The following is a 20030-nucleotide window of genomic DNA, read 5'->3' on the forward strand; positions in this document are numbered from 1 at the left end:
CTCTCGCGAGATCGCCCTTCCCGGTCCCCGCCGGCGCCATCTTTGTAGCTGGCGATTAGTTGTGCTGGGCGGCAGCCTTGGAAGCCCGTCGCTTCATTTGCCAACCCCGCGTAAAGGCCGGATCCAGGAAATACAAGGAGGGGGAGGGTGGGAGGCAGGAAAGGGGGCGGCGGCGCCCGTGGCGGCTGCTGCTGCTGCTCTATGTGCGCGGGCGCTCGCTCGCTCGCTGCTGTTCCCCGGGATTCCCGGGGTGGGGGCCCCCGTGCGTGCGCGTGCCCCGCGGGGGTGGTGGTGGGAGATAGGCGTGGGGGGGCGGAACCCAAGGGGGAGGAGAAGCTGCACTTGTCTGGACCCCCTAGCCTGTCTGAGAGGCGACGTTGGTCCCGCCCGCGGGGCCCGACACCGGTGGGACCGGCAGGAAGGAGCCCAGGGCGCCCGCGCTGCGGGAGAGAGGGACTCGGAGAAGGAGCTGCAGCGACCGCTCTGGGTAAGAGACCTCGCGAGGCCCCGAGTCCGCCCCCTTTCACTTGCTGGGGCCCAGACAGGGGCTGCTGGATCTGGAGGGGGGTGTTGTCTCTGTGACCCAGGGGCCATGCCGGGGACACCGTGGCGGCCGCAGGAGCTTGCCCGCCCGGTTGCATCCTCTGCTCGGCCCGCAGGATTCGGGCTTGGAACTGGGAGCTGGGAAGACTGGATGCAGGTGTAGTGGGAGGGAGACTGGAAAGTCGGGGTGGGGTGGGATGGGGTGAGGGGTGGAGTAGAGTGGAGTGTTTGGCGGTTTCGCTCACCGTACCCTCCCTCTAAAAACAAGCTTTCGGAAAGGTCTTGTTTCTAAGGTTCCAAGATTGACTGCTTTGCTTGCATTTTGTTGATGTTCTTTACACTTTCATTCAGTGTATTAAGGGGAGTTAAAAAGGTGTCATAATAGTAGCTGTAGTAGTAGTAGTAACAACCGTAGTAGTAATGTTTGCCCTGTCTCTGTAGCTGCCTCTGGCTTGGAATAATGGGTTGGGGGAGAGGGAGAGACGCTATAGGTTGTTTTAGCTTTTCTCCTTAAATCTCTCCTTCCTACTTTCCGAAGAATGAGCATTCCTGAGGAAGGGCTTGATTATCCTCAGTAAAGAATAGATTTGCTTCCCTTACAGGTTTTGATCATGCATATTTATCCAGCTTGTGTATTTAGGAGAGTTAGGAAGGTAATTGGGATAGTAGTGGTGCTTCTCTCTCTGAAGTTGCAACTAGCATAGGGGATGAGACGGGGTTTGGAGATAGTCTTTCCTTCTTCAATGATCTTTCCATTTCACTACCAACTCTTTCATTCATCCTAAGCTTTATTGAGGAAGGATCTAATTGTCTTCTTTTAGGGACCTGGATAGGCCTGATACTGATATGCATTATACATTCATTCATTGTGTATATTAGGGAGAACTTGGAGGGTATGATGGTACTAAACTGTAAATAAAAAGTGTTTTCCAAAAGGTAACTTAATAGGTTAGGGAAATAGAGAGCAGAAGTGAATATTTGCAAATTGCATTAATATTTAATTCATTTACCTAAAAAAAAAAAGATCACAATTCTATAGACAGGATTTCAAGAGATTTGATTCAGATTCTGTTTTGAATTTTGTCACTTCATTAATATTTACACAAAGTACAGAATTATATATCATACCTAAAGTTTACATTATTTGAATATTTTGAGGCATTTAATGTATTCTTAAATAATTTAAAAAGAAAAGTTAGATATTCTTAAAAAATTCACTTTTATATTGATAAGTCTCAATTTAGCTTGTCCATCAGTGTTATTTGTTATTATCTATTTTAATCTATTTTAGTAAGTTTTGATATTTAGCCCTGACACAGTTTTTGGAATTAGTAGGAAAAGCTAATAATTTCTTGCTTTAGAAGTCAGCTATTTATAGCAAAAATGGAAAATTTTAGAAATGAATAAAAAAAGATATAAAGATTGCAGAAGGACTGTACGGTTGACATGGAGGCATCAGAATTTGCGAAGTGAAACCTATTGTGAAATTTTATCTTTGTCTTGTACACATTGAAATTTATTGAGAAGGTCTTTCTGTTTTGGCTTAAATCAAGTAAACATGTAATGCTGTTGATTTTTTTTTTTTTCTCTTAACAGGATCCACATATTTTCCCAAAGTCATTAACTTCAAGGAAATTTTACACATTTTAGTGTAGGTTAATTTTACCCAAAAAAAAGAAATTTATTCTGGTGTTGATAATATAATTATGAGAATCTGTAATCTGTCATTCCTAGATCACTTCCTATTGGAGTCCTCACCCACAAATATTATCTCATCAAATATACAGAATTATATTTTGCATAGTTCTATAGAAAATGAATTTATTATGGTTAACAAAAAAGTGATTTTTTCAAGTCTGTCTGCTGCATAGCTAAGAAGACATAATTTTAATAGAAAAAAATTTTTAATAGGTTTTTATGATATTTTTTGATTTTTACATCATGATGGTTTTCCCTTCTATCTCCTTCCCTTTCAGAGAGCCATCCCATATATAATAAATAGTATTTTTAAAAGATCACAACAAAAAAAAATAAAAAGAAAATTTAGCATAATCAATCAATAACATTGAAAAATTCCTAAAATATGTTCTGTGGACTTCCATGAAGCGGTGGTTTGGCAGTGTCCTCTCATAAATCTTTTTTCAAGTCTTGTTTAATCTTTATAATTTTGCTACATTCACTTTTGGTGTGTAGTAGTTTTTTCAGTTACATTGTTGTAGTTATTGTGTATAGTTTTCTTGACTTTGTTTACTTTGGTCTGTCTCTTCATATGTATCTTAACATCCATCCCTGTATTCATCATATTCATTATTCTTACATTACAGTTACATTTACAGATGACAGTTTTTTTTTCCCCTTCTTTTAGTCATTCTTCTGTTGATGACAGTGTACTTTGATTCCAATTCTTTACTTTCACAAAAAGTGCGGCTATATAGGGACTTTTTTTTTTTTTTAATCAATGGCTTCTTTGGGGAATAAACCTAGTAATGTAATCTCTGGGTCAAAGTTATGGATACCTAAGACACTTTTTTTGGATTAATTTCAGATTGCTTTCCAAAATGGTTGTACCAATTCATAACTCCATCAACAATACATTAGTGCCTATCATTCCACAATCCCTTTAATATTGGCTTTTGCCATTTTTTGACATCCTTGCTAATTTGTGTGTGTGGGGTGGAATCTTAAGTTTTGTTTCTGTTTTTTGATTTGTGTTTCTCTTTTTATTATTGATTTGGAACATTCTTTAATGTGGTTGTTAATACTTTGCAATTCTTTTCAGAACTGTTTGTTCATAGCCTTTGACCACTTATCTGTTAAGAAATGGTTATTTGCCTTAAATTTTTATTTGTTAACTTTTTATATATCTTGGATACCAAGCCCTTATCAGAGAAGTTTGATACACAAATTTTTTAGTAAAAGGATTTTTATAGAACTGATCTAAAGAGTCTTTGTTGGTACATATCTGAAACCTAAAATCATTGAAAGATGTTGGCCTTTTTTGCTTCTTATTTACTTATGCCTGTGATATGGTAAAGATCAAATGCCTTGCTTTATCTGTTCTGCACAATAATTTAAATTGCATAATTGACAAAATGATTATATAACAAAAATAGCTTTTTTGAATTTTGTGAATTTACACTTAAGATAATTTAATCATATCTACTCTAGCCAGTGAAATACTTAATAGCTGGCAATGTGCTTCTCTTTTGGTTCTTTCTTGGGCTTTATTGGAAAAATTTCAAACTCACACCCTCAGTTTTAGAAGATATAGTAGCTGAATTTGACAGGACCTCTTTAGGAATCAATGGTGGGAAAGATCCCTGGGTTTTGAGCTAATTGTAGACGAAACTGACCAAACAACTTGTTATTGTTGGGCCTTAATCAATTACTACCTTTTCACTGGTTTCTGCTTTTGCTTCTCTGATATATGACTGCATCTCAAAATATGCTTCGTGTCTGGGTGAAATTTGTAGCAGGAAACAGGAAAAGGATGGCAAGTGACTGGTACCTGAATTTTATTCATTTGGATTCACCTATAGTCTTGTGACCTAGTTTGGGAAGTTCCAGAAGAACTGATAAAGAACCTAACAAGATCCAGATCCAATAGATTAAGCAAACATTTGGATTTGTGCCCTGAGTCTTTTGGAAATACGGAGTATGCTAAGGTTAGGAAGTAAGAAGTATATATTGCTTATTCTTAAGGACAGTTTATATGTTGTAGGCTATATCTCATCTCAAGTATGTAATTGTTTTAAAAGCTGTAACTTTTAAAATTAAGGTTAAATTTTTCCTGTAAGTTTAATTAGTGTGTTTTTATTATACTTGACAGAGAAATTTCTTTTTTTTTTTTTAATTATAGCTTTTTATATACAAAACATATGCATGGGCAATTTTTCTACATTGACCCTTGCAAAAACTTGTTTCAACTTTTCCCCTCCTTCCCTCCACCCCCTCCCTTAGATGGCAGGTAGCCCCACACATGTTAAATATGTTAAAGTATATGTTAAATACAATATATGTATACCATATTTATACAGTTAGAGAAATTTCTAAATAAATGATTAGAAAAAGGCCATATCTATTGGTTTACATGTAAGGATAATATGATAATTGAGTAAATATTTTAAATGTTGCTATCTTTTAAAATAATGGAAATGCTTGTAAGACAAATTTTCTGAATTGATTTAAAGCATTTCCAATTGACTAGAAAACGTGCTATGGAATGGAACCATCTTCTTATTTTTGTAATTTTTCTGTTTCAAAATATAGGTGAAAATAAAAAAAAATCATTAAAACACTGCAAATATAATAGGTCATTCAGATGATATGATGTGAGTTTACATTTTTTTCCACAGACCACATAACATAACCTTAAGTCCCTGATATTACCAGAAAAATTTATTTTAAATACTAGATAAAACATATGTCAAAAAAGTCAGGTTTTTGGAAGTAAAACATGTCTGTCTAATTTTTCCTAGGCCTCACAGGGCAGAACTGGGAACAAATGCTAAAAAATGTCTAGAGAAATTTTAAGGTTCAACATTAAGGTGATAAACCTCTAAGGTGCCTTGTATTTTTAAATCTATGAACCTGAGGAAAACAAAGCTGTTTAAAGGGGCAATGAATTCCTTTAAGAGATAGTGAGATTTCCTTTTCTGGAAGTCTTATCCAGGCGTGCTGTAAAGAGTATCTGGTTCAAATAGAATTGACACTTAAAGTAACTTCCAACTATGAGATTTTGTGTGATATTAAGACATACAATGATTTTGGATGTACTACATTGGCAAAACCCTAATTTGCAAGTGCCTAACTGATGATCTCTGATATGTATCACTCAGCAAGCTGATCACAGGAATTGCTTCTTCCATGCTGCACTTCTCTCCTCTTGTAATAACAACCTCTTCTTTTCTTTTACTTATAACAAATTCTACTGCTGTCTGGACATTCTCCTGACATTGTCTTACCCTTCCAGCATATATTAGAAGGTGATTGGGAGAAGAAGAAAGAAATGGAAAATAATTTTTCTTCAAACTAGAGGTTGTTTTTCTCCCACTTTTTTCTGCTCAGCTATCCTCCCCCAATTTAGGCTGCAAGGGACGGCAAACACTAAGCATACATCGCGTTGTTTCCTAGTCTCTCTACACCATTTTTTACCTTGCTTTCATTGCTGATTCTTTACTCTCATTTAAACTTTAGATCTCAGAGCTTTGATATTCCTCAGACTAAAACCCATACTTTAACTTTTCACTTTTGATCTTAGAGATCCTTTATTTGAGTCTGCTAGTACCATTCCCTACTAGTTATCCACTCTTTGGGAACTCTTTTACTGACTTTGAGCTCTGGGATTCTCAATTTTCACTGTCTCAGGTGTGGGAAATGATATGTAGCTGCCAGACACTATAGTGAGATGAGGTATATTTCTGGTTTCCCAAGTTAGAACTCTGAAATTTTTTCTTATATGTTCTTGTAAGCAGACCTGCACATCTTTTCTAATCTCTTGATTCCTCATAGTTGAAAATAATGCTTTGCATGTAGTAGTGGGTACTTTATAAATATTTCGATTGAATCATTTCAGGTACTCTGTAGATTAAGGAAATTTTGTGGAAAAACTCAGGAAATCTTGACTATGTGCATTATTGTTTCTGTGGGAACATGAGTGATGAGTTCCAAACAATTGGCTTTCCAAGGAACTTTTGGAAGATACTCTGTAAATTAGAGACTGGTTGTTATGTTAAACTCCTCATATTGGGTAATCTGTAGAAGTGTTTTTAATCTGATGTTTGGTTTGATATAGGCACTCAGTAGATCACTGGATAGTTAAGACAATCTATAAAGAAAGAGTCTGAAATTAAGACATTTTTTGAAACATGAGTTACAAGATTTATTCTATCTCATTTTTAATGATATGGCAAATGTTATTGTTATTGATTAGATTGAGATATACCATAAATGAAATAATCTCATTTCTACTATTCCTTGCAAGTGTTTTCAAATAAGTTTGGAATTTGTTCTTTTATCGTGTTTATTTTGTAATGTATATATTTTCTTCTTTTATCACATATATATCTAATTTTGCTTCTGACTTTTGGAGTTTTTGCTGTATTTTTACAGCAAACCTTTTTTTATAACCTATTTTATAATCTATGACGGAAGCTACTGAAATTACTGCTAATGTTTATTATCATGGGTTCCTTCTTGTTTTCATCATAAAACTCTTCGATATTATCCTCTGCTCCTTTCTCCCAGTTTCTGACTATTAAATGACCCTTCTCTTTGCCAAGACTAGTCCTTCTATTTTGTTCACATCTTTTCCTTTTTCGGTAAAATTCTCTCTCTCAATCATTTCTTCTAGATTTCTAATTTTTAACCTTGCCTACTGCCTTCACATCTGGCCTATCCTTAAAACTTTACTAAACCTACCATTCTCTTAAATTATTGTTCTATGCACCACTAACCTATCTCTTTCTTCCATTTCTCTAATTTACTTTTCCTTCTTTTCTTCTTTTTCTTACTCTTTGCAATCTGGCTTCCAATCTCATCACTCACCTGAAACTGGTGACCAGTGATTTCTTTGTGACCAAATCTCTTGATTATTTTTTGATCTTACTGTTGACTGTTTACCACCTTCTACCCTGCTCTCCTTGCTTCAAACTTCCCCCGAGTCCATCGTCTTCACAGTTGTTAAAATGATTTTCCTTTAGCTCAGGTCTCAACATGTCATAACATTACTCAGTAAACTAGAGGATTGCTCCTTATTGTTTCTAGGATAAAACAGAAACAATGTCAATTGTGAAGCCCCCACCTCCCCACCCAGCCCAATTTATTTTTCAAGCTCATGCATTTCTTCTCCTTTCTATACTTTGTGATCCAGTCCAACTATCAATCCATGTTTCTCACATACAATTCCCCCATTTCTTGATTTTGTACACCATATATGAGGTGCACACCCTTTTCACTTCTGCCACCTAGAGGCAGTGATACTAGTGATCACCTTCTACATAAAGCCTTTTTTGATCCCAACATCCTTCTTACTCTTAGTTCTCTCTTTTATATTTGACTAACTTGGGTTTTATCACTGTTAATTCTCTTTGAATTTATTATGTATGTACTGTTTCTAAATCCCTCTTTAAAATTCAAGCTTCTTGAGACTAGAAATTATTTCTTTGTATTTATATTTCTAATGCCTAGCACGTGACTTAACACATAGTAAGTAAGCACTTAATAAATAGTTAAGACTAGAGTAAAATAATTGAAAATCATTGGAGGGAAAAGTCATATCGTTATTAATTGTGTATTGTTTTGTTCATTTTTCTATTGCCAAATGTTCCACATTTAGATACTAATGTATTTTAAAGCTATTTTTTTCCTTAATAATAAGAGTATCAAATTATGCTGATTACAAACAAGTGTATCATTTAATGCCTGAATGAACTCCAGAGGCATAATTATAAAGAGGTAATTTAAAGATTATACTTAACATTCTTGGCTTCTTTTAAACTATATCTAATGTATTAAAATCCTCTTGATTGTCTAAATATATTAGTATGCTTTGTTTAGGACTTGTAAAAATTACCATTTTTTAATTCAAAAATTTGGAAAGCATATAAATTGTAATAAAAAGGCATGTTATTCATAAGATATTATTAATAAATACCTTTAGGAATCAGATTTTGCATTCCATTCAATTTACAGATAATACTTTATACTTATTCAGGAACCTTTGAAGCATAATAGTGTAATAATGACTGATTGCCTAACCTCATGGCCATAGAAGACAATGGAAGACTAAATTGAACTAAAATTGAGCAAAAAATCCACTAAAAATGGAACTAAACATTGCAAGAACCATGACAGATTGTTTCCTTTCCCTGTTTGTTCCCCTGTTCTATAGTAGCCTAATGTAATGATAGTTATGTTCATATTCTGATGAGCCTCATGATTAGTATTTGAAAATGGTAATGGTGGTTCTCATTTCCAAGCATTAAAAAAGTGGTTTGATATGTAATCTGTATGTAATTCATCAGTATGGGCTTCAGAAATTCTCTAAGTATTTAAGGTATATAAAGACCCAACGTATTCCATTTCAGCCTCAGGTTTTGATCCAGCCATGATCTCATTAGTGTGGGTATTTGTTCCTCATGCAAAATCCTATATAATTGTTTATGGTATCATTCCATAGATCTTTCACAAGGCTTCTACCCAAAAAGCTAAACGACTTTCTTCTTTAAATTACATTAAAATGTTAAATCTTTTCATTTAAATTGTTATACAAACTATTGTGTGAAGATTTTTAGATTTCTAACTGGAACTTCCAATTACTTTGTCAGTTTTATGGCTAATACAATTAATGTTAAATGCAATATTTAGGTAAATTAATTTTAAAGTAATTTTTTTGTGTTACAAATTGCTTATTAACAGTTAAAAGTTCAGAATAATGAAAACCCAAGGTCCCATAAGATGAAATAAGGTTGCAAAGTTCTTTATAGATGTTATCTTATTTGAGCTTCAGAACAATTTTATGCGTTTAGTACTTCAAGAGTTGCACATATTTTACAGATGAGAAAAATGTGGCTCATATTGATTAAGTGACTAATTAGTATAACTAATTAGTAACTGAGGTAGCATTTAAATCCAAGTCCTGTGATGCCAAATCCAGTACTCTTTCCACTAAGCCATATTGCCTTTAATAGTTTATATAACACATTTAGAAATCCACAAAGTGGTTTCTTCCAATAAGGCAGATAAGAAAAGTACAATTTACAGATGTGGTGATTTTCTGGGGGTGGCACAAGAAGTGTCAGGGTTGAAACTTGAACTTGTTATTCTAATGACAAGTCTAGAAATATGTAAAAGTGATATCACAAATTCTCCCATAGTGAAAATATATGATTATCTGTAACTCTAGGCATGTAGGGCTTGAAGCATGAGAGTTCCTACACCTCAGGAATGAAACATTAGACTAATACTTTAAAGGGAAATAAAAGAATATGTAGGTAGCTGGGAAATAAGGTAAATAAATGTACTCCTTTAATCTCTTTATCTTTTCTCTTTCATTGATATCAAATCAAGATTCTTTAATGCCTTCTGACATCATTAGGCATTTTCTCCAATTAAATTCACTTTACTCTTATACAGGAATCATATTTTAATGTTTTATGGACATTGTTGAAATGTATTGTGACACAGTGAATAGAAGTCTGGCCCTGGACTCTGAAAGTCCTGTATTCAAATCCTTCCCCAACACATGATTCTTGACAAATTATTTAACCTCTTTGTTGTTCCAAGAGACTGTAAGAATATGTGTTTATGATGATTTGCCAGTCTGGCATATGAAATTTTGCTACTAGGCATATCCTATGCAATAGAAAAAATCAAGTAAGAATTTAAAATCAAAATGCCTCCCTCCAGGGCATTATTGGTATTTATCAGATTAGTCTAAAAAATCTTCAATAAAAAAGGAAATAAATGGATTTAAAATATTTATTTCCCACAGTGTGACATATTGTTGAATGGTTAGTTCATTGAACTGATAGATTGTTATATTTATCTGGGATGGAACTGATGGACAATGAGCTAGGCCCAGAATTAAGAATTCATAAAGGAAGCTGGATTTTATTTAGAAATTTTTGTAGTATTTTTTATAGACCCAGATTGTTCCCTGACAAAAACACACATCTTTTTGATACTAATATTCTTCTGGTAATGCTATTATGGTTGCAGACTTTGGAATACAACAGTTTTTGAAAAAGAAAACTTGTAGCTGATCCAAAGAATGGTAGAGAGGTACATGGCAGGCCTCAGTAAACTGGCATATTTCTAATTATTACCTGAATACAAGAAGTAGCATAAGATTTATTACCAGGAAAAGTATGACTGGAGAGGAGGAATACTAGTCATATGGCAAAAAATGATCAGTTTGAGGGCTGAATGAGTACCAGTAGAGACTAAATGAAGGGCATCACTTTGGGTGAGAACCTTTTGGGGGGAGAAGAATTGTATAGGAGAAGGTATGACTAGTTTGTACTCGATATTAATGGATAATATACACATATTAGTGAGATCATATCCAATAATGCTTGTCATTGCTTAAAAAAAATGTTGTCTATTTGATTGTAATTGTTGTTGCTTATTAGTAGAATAAGTGAGGTATCTGCTTAAGCTAAACTTGGCCATAATACTCTAAATTATTGAACTTTCAAGAGTATAAAATGAAAACTTAGTATGTGTATCAGTTAGAATCAGAACTAGCTTCAGATCATAGAATAGTGTTGTTGAGAGGACCTAATCATTATTCAAAAACTGTTGACATCTCTAAAAAGAAAACATTTCGTATCCACTTGGAGAACTTACTGTATGCTGAAACAACCCTTTCTATTTTCAAATTCCTCTTATTATGGACTGCCTCTCATTCAATGTAAATTAGTCTTCTGAGGTAAGCAGAACATGTTCATGAAAATAAATTCCCCTAAGTTTTCTCTTCTCCAGGTTCATTAATGTCATATCATTTAACTGATCCTCCTATGATATGATTTTGATTACTGTGAACATCCATTGGTAGTCATCCAGTTTGTTAGTGCTGCTTTCAAAATTTGATGTGCAGAGTTGTTTTTTTTATTTATTTAATATTTTTTCCAATTACATGTAAAGATAATTTTCATCATTTACTTTTGTAAGATTTTTGAGTTCCACATTTTTTTCTTCCTTCCCTACTTCCCTCAAGACAACAAGCTATGTGATATAGGTTCGATATGTACAGTCATTTTAAATATATTTCTATATTAGTCATACTGTGAAAGAAAAATCAAAACAAAAGGGAAAAATTGAAGAGAAAGAAAAAACAACAAAAAAAGTTAAAATTGTATGCTTTGATCTACATTGTCTCCATAGCTTTTTTTCTGTATATAGGTGATATTTTCCATCTCAAGTCTATTGGAATTGTCGTTGATCTCTGTATTACCGAGAACTAAGTCTTTCATAATTGATCATTGCACAATCTTGCTGTTATTGTATACAGTGTTCTTCTGATTCTGCTCACTTCACTTAGCATCAGGCTTTTCTGAAAAAAGTCAGCTCTTCATTTCTTACAGAGCAATAAAATTCATTACATTCACATACCATAACTTATTCAGACATTCCCCAGTTTGATGGGCATCTCCTCAATTTCCAATTCCTTGCCACCACAAAAAGAGATACTGCAAACATTTTTGCATTTGTGTGTGCTTTTCCCTCTTATAGATGTCTTTGGGATATAGATTTAGTAGAAGCATTGCAGGATCAAAGGAGATGCCCTTTGGGCTATAAATGAATGGTTAGTTCAGTTCACAACTCCATCAGGATTGTATTAATGTCACAGTGTTCTAACATCCTCTCCAACATTCATCAGTATCTTTTCCTGCATCTTAACCAATATGATAGCTGTGCATTTCTCTAATCAATAGTGATTTTTAGCATGTTTTCATGACTACAGAAAACTTGAGTTTCTTCCTTTGGCCATTTGTTAATTAATTGGGAAATGGCTTGTATTCTTAAAATTTTTACTCTTTTCTCTATGTATTTTAGAAATGAGGCCTTTTCAGAAACACTTTCTGAAAAACTTTCTCAACTTTTTGTTTCCCTTTTAATCTTGGTTGCTTTGGTTTTGCTTGTGAAAAAACTTTAATTTAATCAAAATTACCAATTTTGCATTTCCTACTATTCTCAATTTTTTATTTTCTCTTTTCTTCAAATATTTGAGGTAGGTAAATCAACTCTTGCTCTCACTATCACCTTTTATGTCTAAATCATGGACCCATTTTGACCTTAACTTCATAGAATATGAGATGTTGGTTTATGCCTAGTTATCTATGCCATACTATTTTCCAATTTTTCCAGCAATTTTTGTTAAATAGGGAGTATTTATTCCAGACACTGGAATCTATGGATTTATCAAATAGTAGATAATTATGGTCATTGACTATTGTGACTTGTGTACCTAATTTATTCTACTGATTCATCACTCTTCTTTCTTTCTTTCTTTTTTTTTTTTCCTTTCCTTTCCTTTCCTTTTCTTTCCTTTTCTTTTCTTTTTTTTTTTTTTTTTAAACTCTTATTTCTTATAATACCAAATGACTGCCACTTTATAGGAAAATTTTAGTCTGGTACAAGTAGATCACTTTGCATTTTGTTTTCAATTAATTCTTTGAAATTCTTGACCTTTTTTTTCGGATGAATTTTGTTATTTTTTTTGAGCTTGTAAAATAATATTTTGGTCATATGATTGGTATGGCACTGAATAAGTAGACTCATTTTTGTGGAATTGTCATTTTATTATTTTAGCTTGGCCTACCCGTGAGCATTGATATTTTCCCATTTGTTTAGATCTGACTATTTTTGTGAAAAATGTTTTGTAATCGTGTTCATATAGTTCCTGGGTTTTGTCTTGGCAGGTAGACTCCCAAAGATTTGATATTGTCTATAGTTATTTTAAATGGAATTTCTCTTTCCGTCTCTTGCTGTTGGACTTTGTTGATAATATGTAGAAATGCTAATGATTTCTGTTGAAACTTTGCTAAAGCTGTTTGATTAGTCTTTAGTTGATTCTAGTATTCAACTAAATTTCTTCTATCTTATACTTGTTAAGTTGATTAAAAAAAATCTACGTGGAAATTTTTATATTTATCTCAATTTCATCTGAATAGTTTTAGATGACAATCATAAAAATTTTTTTAATATCCAATTCTGACATTTTATATTAAATATCACATGGTAACTATATTCTCAAATTTTTGATAAAAAATATTGAATAGCTCAGGGTTAGGGTCAGGAATAAAGCATATTTTTGAATGTATTATATTTTTAATTTCATAAATATTTTATGTAGTATAATATAATTCTTGAATAGCAGTCAATTTTTTAAATTTGAAAATCATTCAAAACAGGAATATTCTATAAATTCAGACATTAGTTCTGAACATTAACAAGAAACTTAATAGTTAGTTATATCACACTTGTTTGTAATCATGAATTTTGAAATCATGTTGATCATTAGTTTACCAGTACTTGAGTTATATTTATATCTTTTTTTTTTTTTTTGGTATTCTAGCTGAAACTGACAGCTTATTATAGTTTCCATTTTAAAAAATGATTTAATGATTGGTGTATTTTTTTTTTTTTTTGTGGCCATAGGTAGATTGGATTTTTCCCTTTCAAGATTGTTCATATCTTTTGACCATTGATTAATTTGGAACATTTTTTATTTACTTTTTTTTTTTCCCTTTTGAAGGCAGTTGGGGTTAAGTGACTTGCTCTGGGTCACAAAGCTATCAAGTATCCAGGCCAGATTTGAATTCATATGAATCTTCCTAAATTCCAAGTGTAGTGCTGTCTACTGTGCCATTTAGCTGCCCTTTATTATCTATTTAAAAGAAATCTCATTAAAAGTGCTCAATACAGATGGGATCGGAATCAATTGAGTCATTTCATGTAAGATTCACTTAATAAATGTAACTCCAAAATTTAAAAATATTTTTTGATCTCCATTAAAGTTGGTCATACAATCATGAGATAGAGCTAGAAGGGACTTGAGGAGTCATCCAGTATAAGCCATTTATTTTGTAGACAAGCAGACTTGAGGCCCATACAGGTAAAATGTCCTGCCTTCCCGAAACTTTTCTCTCTTCTCCCCTCCCCTCTAAAAAAAGAGCCCGCATATATGAGAGATCTGGGATGTAAACCTCAGGTCTTCTGACTCCAAATTCAGCATTCTTTGCCCAATATTCTGCTAATTTAAGATTGTAATTAGCATATTTTTTTCCTCATGTTAAGTTAAAGACACAAAGTGAATTGAAGAGAGAGATGATATTTAATATTCCTAACAAGTTTGGTTGAAAAACAAGATATGATAAGTAAGTAAAGTACATTTATTCTGAGGGGGAAAAAAAACAAAAAACAAAACAGATTCAGTATATATCCAGAAGCTTAATTAAATGATACCTAGTGTTTTATGTCACCATTCTGTGTTATCATATAGGCACGTAAGTTGAGTTCCAGGAAAATTGTCATCTAGCATACACAGAAAGCTATCTTTTATATTGCATCTCACATACTATGCCCCCTAGAAATGCTTATCTTTGCTGCCATTGCATTGACTTTTAATATTAGTGAAGAGTGTCAAGTAAAGTAATTTAGATGATAATGTTTACATGGAAAGTTGGCATACTTTTTATAGGGTGAACTGAAGAGTATCTTTACTAAAATAGCTTTCATTTATTGAGTGAAATACCACTCAAACTTTCACAAATAATTAATATATATTCAGATACCTTTGATTATTTTCCTAAGGTTTAAAAAATTTTCTTTATACTTACATATGAGTTCATTAAAAAAAATCCTTTGTTCTAGTAAATATAGTGTTTATATATCTTATGCTAGCTCACTGAAATCAAAAGATATCAGACCAAATTATTTGAGTGCCATTATCCAGTTTCTGCATGAAAATTTTCAAAGAACAAGGGCATTTTGCTTAATATCTGCTTTTTCAGTTGATTAAAAATATAAATAAGATGGATTGAGTTCTTTAAAGAATATATACTGCTCATCTTTACCATTATTAAATAAGGTTTTACATATATATATATGTACACACACATATATATGTATACATTTACACAGTTAATGTAGATACATATGTATATATAAACATAACATGCATGCATGCACATGTATGTATGTGTACAAATATACATATGGGAATTGTTTTTGTGGAAATTCACAAATAAGTGTTGATCAGGAATAAATGGGTATAGTGTTTTCCAGAACATAATTTGGTCATAACTTTTCAAATGTTAAAATTCATGTTATTAACTGTGTCATAATTAAGTATTTATACTCTTTAAAAACATGATGAAACTCTTTTGTTAAAGACTGATTTAGAAGGAACTTGAATGTTCTCTGGGATTTTCTTCCTGATCTCAGCTCATCTACTGCCCCTCTTTATATTAAACCAAACTGATGTCTCTTTCCTCTTCTCCATTCTCCCTTACCCCTCCTTGCTTGACTTTGTGTATTGAGATTTTGAGTTTTAAAGGACACTGAATTGTGTTGGTTTTAAGGAGTGAAGGTGGGGTGAGTGTTCTTAACCTGGGCTGTAAATTTGATTTCTTAATATTTTGATAAATGTATTTTACCATAATGATTTCCTTTGGCATCTTGTGTATTTTCTTTTATGCATTTAAGAATTATTCTTGGAAGGAATACATAGATTTCTCTAGGCTGCCTAAAGAGTTCATGACCCTTAGTCCAGTGCCTGGCATGGAACAGACACTTAATAAATGTATATTGATTGATTAATTGATTGAAATGAAAAAAAATTACGAATCACTCCTTTAGGGTTTCTTGTAAATACTACTTTGATAATGTCCATATTTCTTAATGTCAATTTCAATTGTCACTGGAAGAATAGCATAACAAAAAGACAAGCATTATATGATAATTTTATTATATATTTAAAAGGAATAGCAAATAGTATATAATTTTCAGTTTCATGTGTAAACATCTTTTTAAACTTTTTAAGCAAATTTAGCTAGGTGATAGAAATTCTTCTGTTACTTCATAAATTGAAAAAAAAGAATTATGGAATTTTACATTTGGAAGGGTTCTTAATAACCTCTAATCCAGCCTAAATCTAAACTAGACTTTTTCTACATTACCAACAAAGAATCATCCTATCTTCATTTGAAGGCACTCTAATAAGGGGTAGCCCACCACCTGCTGGGGCTTTCCATTCCAGTTTTGAATAACTCTGATTGTTAGTTTTTCCTTAATAGCAAACAAAAATCAACCTAAACCCCTTCTCCCCACAACTTTTCTCCTAGTTTTCAGGGCCAAGTAAAACAAATATAATCCTTCTTCCACATTGTTAGGCTTTGTATTTATGTTCTTCTTAGTCTTCTTAATTTAGTTTTTTCAGCCGATTTTCATATGGCATAGTTTCTTGCTCAGACTTCCAGGGACACCTGTCAGTTTGTTAGTGGCAGTCCTGAACTGGCTCCCCTCCATTAAAAGATTTTAATCATTAAAATGTTTTCAACTGGAATAATTGAAAGTTGTCCCCAGTGATGTTTGAATTGTAGTGATTATTTTTAAAAGTGCTGCTATTCAAGGAAAACTGTCCTGGAAGAAGACAATTTGTACCTAAAAGAAAAGTTTAGAACAAACCATATAGTTGGTTACAACTGGGAAATAAATACTTGAGTTTATGGCAGTGGTGCCACGTAAAAGAGAAAACCATTGAATCTTATGCAGAAGAGTGACATGGTCAGGCCTGTTCTTTAGGAATATTAGTTTGACGCTGTCTGAAAGATTTATTGGAGAGGGAAAAGACTGAAGGCAGGGAGATTAATTAAGCTATTTCAGTAGTATAAATGATGAAGGACTGATGAAGTAGGATGTAAGAGTTGTAAAGATAGATACAACAAAGCTTGGTATTTGAATGGACTTAGGGAGTGCATCAGAGATGAGAATAGCTCCTGAGTTATAAGCATAAGTGAATGAAGGTACTTTTGATAGAAATAAGAAATGAGGAGGAGAGGTCCATTTTATGAGGGGAAATGAATTCTCCCTTGAACATGAATTTAAGATGTGTATGGGATATCAAGCCAAGTGTATATAGCAAATAGTATTAAAATAAAATGGCAAATATGTAGACATAGGATTATCTGCATTAAGATAATAGTTGAAGCTTAGAAAATATTTAGAGACGAGAGACTAGGACAGAGCTTTATGGATCATTTATGTAAGGAATGAGTTATAAACGATCCAACAAAGAAGCCTGAGAAGGAAAAGTCAAACAGGAGGAGATATGTTTCAATGGAAATCTTTGGTGGTATGAGTTGGATTGCATGGTCACCAAAGTCCCTTTTAACTCTGGAATTCTTTGATCTGAAATATTTAAGATTTTGACTCTTAAAATTTTCATGTCTTAACTAGGATAATGGTCTAAATTCTGCTTAAAGAAACATGTTGAATTATAATTTTTGCCTTCTGTAATCATCATTATCATAATATTTTTAAAGTATTTATCCTGGTCCCTTTGGTGTTTGGAATTTTTCTAGCTCCTTAAAAGCCCTAATGACCTTGTCATAACTATGTCACTTACTTTGTTAAGAAGACCATAACTATCACTTCTCTTTATGTAAAGTAACATTATGTTAATTTGGGAATAATTTAAATACTTGGAAATACTTCCCTAGTACTATAGATCCTTCTTTCATATTCTCTCCCACTCACTGGACCATCATTATTATTAGTTTCCTCATTACTTTACCTTTAAACTATATCTAAGATTTCCAAGTTCTAAAAAAAATGATTATTTAAATCATTCCCTTGCTCACCTTTTAAAGCCCATATTGGATCTTTTCATAACCATGGTTAATGAAAGTACATAGTTCTACAACGTAACAGCATGGATAGAAATTAGAATTGTGATTTCATGGTATAGGGAACTCTTAGGTGAGGAAACTTCTACCATTTCCATCTACCAACTCTCTGGGTTTATTCAACAATCTTAGCTGTGTAATTTTGAATAGATCATTAGCCTTGATTTCTTCCTTCTACTAAACTCACAGAATCACAAAATATGAGTTAATAAGGAGTCTAATTTAACCTGTATCTGAAAAAGAATCCTCTTATATTTGATAAGTTGTCATTCCACCTTAGCTGGACAAACATTTAATGAGAAAGGTAATCCAGTTTCTCAAAGCCACCCACTCTGCTTTTGGATAGATGTTATTGTTAGAACAATATTAACACAAAAGTGCCTAATAAATATTTGTATTAGGAAAATTTTGTTTCATTGATATCTCTCTCTGCAACTTAAACTCAATACTCTAGTTTTGCCTTCTGGAGCCAAACAGAGCAGTTTCTTTTTCCATTTGACAGCTTTTCAATTACTTGAAAACATCTCAAAGATTTCTTCAATTCAGATATCCTCAGTTCATTAAGCCAATTATTAGATGGCATGAACTTGATGCCCTTTACCAACATTCAGTCTTTAAAAATATTGAATCTGTGCACGTACCTTTCTGTTTTGTAGGTTTTTTTACACTGATAACAGTGTATAGGATCCTAAGGATCCGTCTCTGGGATTTTTTTGTTTGTTTGCCTGAGCTCTATAATGGTAACATTATCTAACTATATAATTTAGATATTAAGTTCATTAAAAGTTGGCAGAATGTCTTCTACCAAAAACTTATGATAACCAACACAAGACGCAGCGTGGTACAGTGGAAAGAATACTGGAGTCAGGTGATACAGGTGTGAATCCTAAGTACTACTACTTAATACTTGGTGATTTTTGGCAAGGTAATTTAACTGCTCTGAGTCTAAAAATGAGCAGAATGGATTAGATCAGAGATGACAAACACAACCCAGCATACTCGACCAAATCAGATTAAAATATAATTGGGAAGTATTTAACAAAATAAATAAAAATATAATAAAATAGATAATACTATATTTTAAAACTAAGTCAGTATGTGGTCCATAGGGATCCTGACCCCCATTTCTGTTTTGAGTTTAACACTGATGGAATAGATCACTTCTTTTTTTCTTTTTTTTTTCTTTTTTTTTTTTTTTGTTATAGCCTTTCATATACAAGATATATGCATAGGTAATTTTTCAGCATTGACCCTTGCAAAATCTTCTGTTCCAATTTTTACCCTCCTTTCCCCCATCCCTTCCCCCAGATAGCAGGTAAACCAGTATATATTAAATATTTTAAAGTATGTGTTAAATACAATATATGTATACATATCCATACAATTATTTTGCTGCACACGAAGAATAGGACTTTGAAATAATGTTAAATTAATCTGAAAAGGAAATCAAAAATGCAAGCAGACAAATACAGAGGGATTGGAAATGCTGTGTTGTGGTTCACACTCATTTCCCAGAGTTCTTTCACTGGGTATAACTGGTTCTATTCATTATTGAACAAATGGAACTGATTTGGTTCATCTCATTGTTGAAGAGAGCCACATCCATCAGAATTGATCATCATATAGTATTGTTGTTGAAGTATATAATGATCTCCTGATTCTGCTCATTTCCCTCAGCATCAGTTCATGTAAGAGTCTCCAGGCCTTTCTGAAATCCTCCTGTTGGTTATTTCTTACAGAACAATAATGTTCCATAACATTCATATACCACAATTTATTCAGCCATTCTCCTATTGATGGGCATCCATTCAATTTCCAGTTTCTAGCCAGTACAAAGAGGGCTGCCATAAACATTTTTGCACATACAGGTCCCTTTCCCTTCTTTAAGATCTCTTTGGGATATAAGCTCAATAATATACGGTTTGATAACTTTTTGAGCATACTTCCAAAAGGCTCTCCAGAATGGCTGGATGTATTCACAATTCCACCAACAATGTATCAGTGTCCCAATTTTCCCACATCCCCTCCAGTAATTCAGCATTATCATTTACTTTCATCCTAGCCAATATGACA

The 20030-nt window shown here is 33.2% G+C and overlaps 1 protein-coding gene across 2 annotated transcripts in view; it reads left to right on the plus strand.

The window, feature by feature from the left end:
* Positions 1–272: 272 nt before the first annotated feature.
* TAB3 (TGF-beta activated kinase 1 (MAP3K7) binding protein 3) overlaps positions 273–20030 on the plus strand; it is an 86598-nt gene continuing 66840 nt past the window's right edge. For both annotated transcript variants that reach the window (XM_051985051.1, XM_051985050.1), the window contains exon 1: positions 273–487. The gene's annotated coding sequence lies outside the window, so the exon portion shown is untranslated. The remainder of the gene's footprint in view (positions 488–20030) is intronic.

This window comes from Antechinus flavipes, chromosome 3 (assembly GCF_016432865.1).
Source record: "Antechinus flavipes isolate AdamAnt ecotype Samford, QLD, Australia chromosome 3, AdamAnt_v2, whole genome shotgun sequence".
Lineage (NCBI taxonomy): Eukaryota > Metazoa > Chordata > Mammalia > Dasyuromorphia > Dasyuridae > Antechinus > Antechinus flavipes.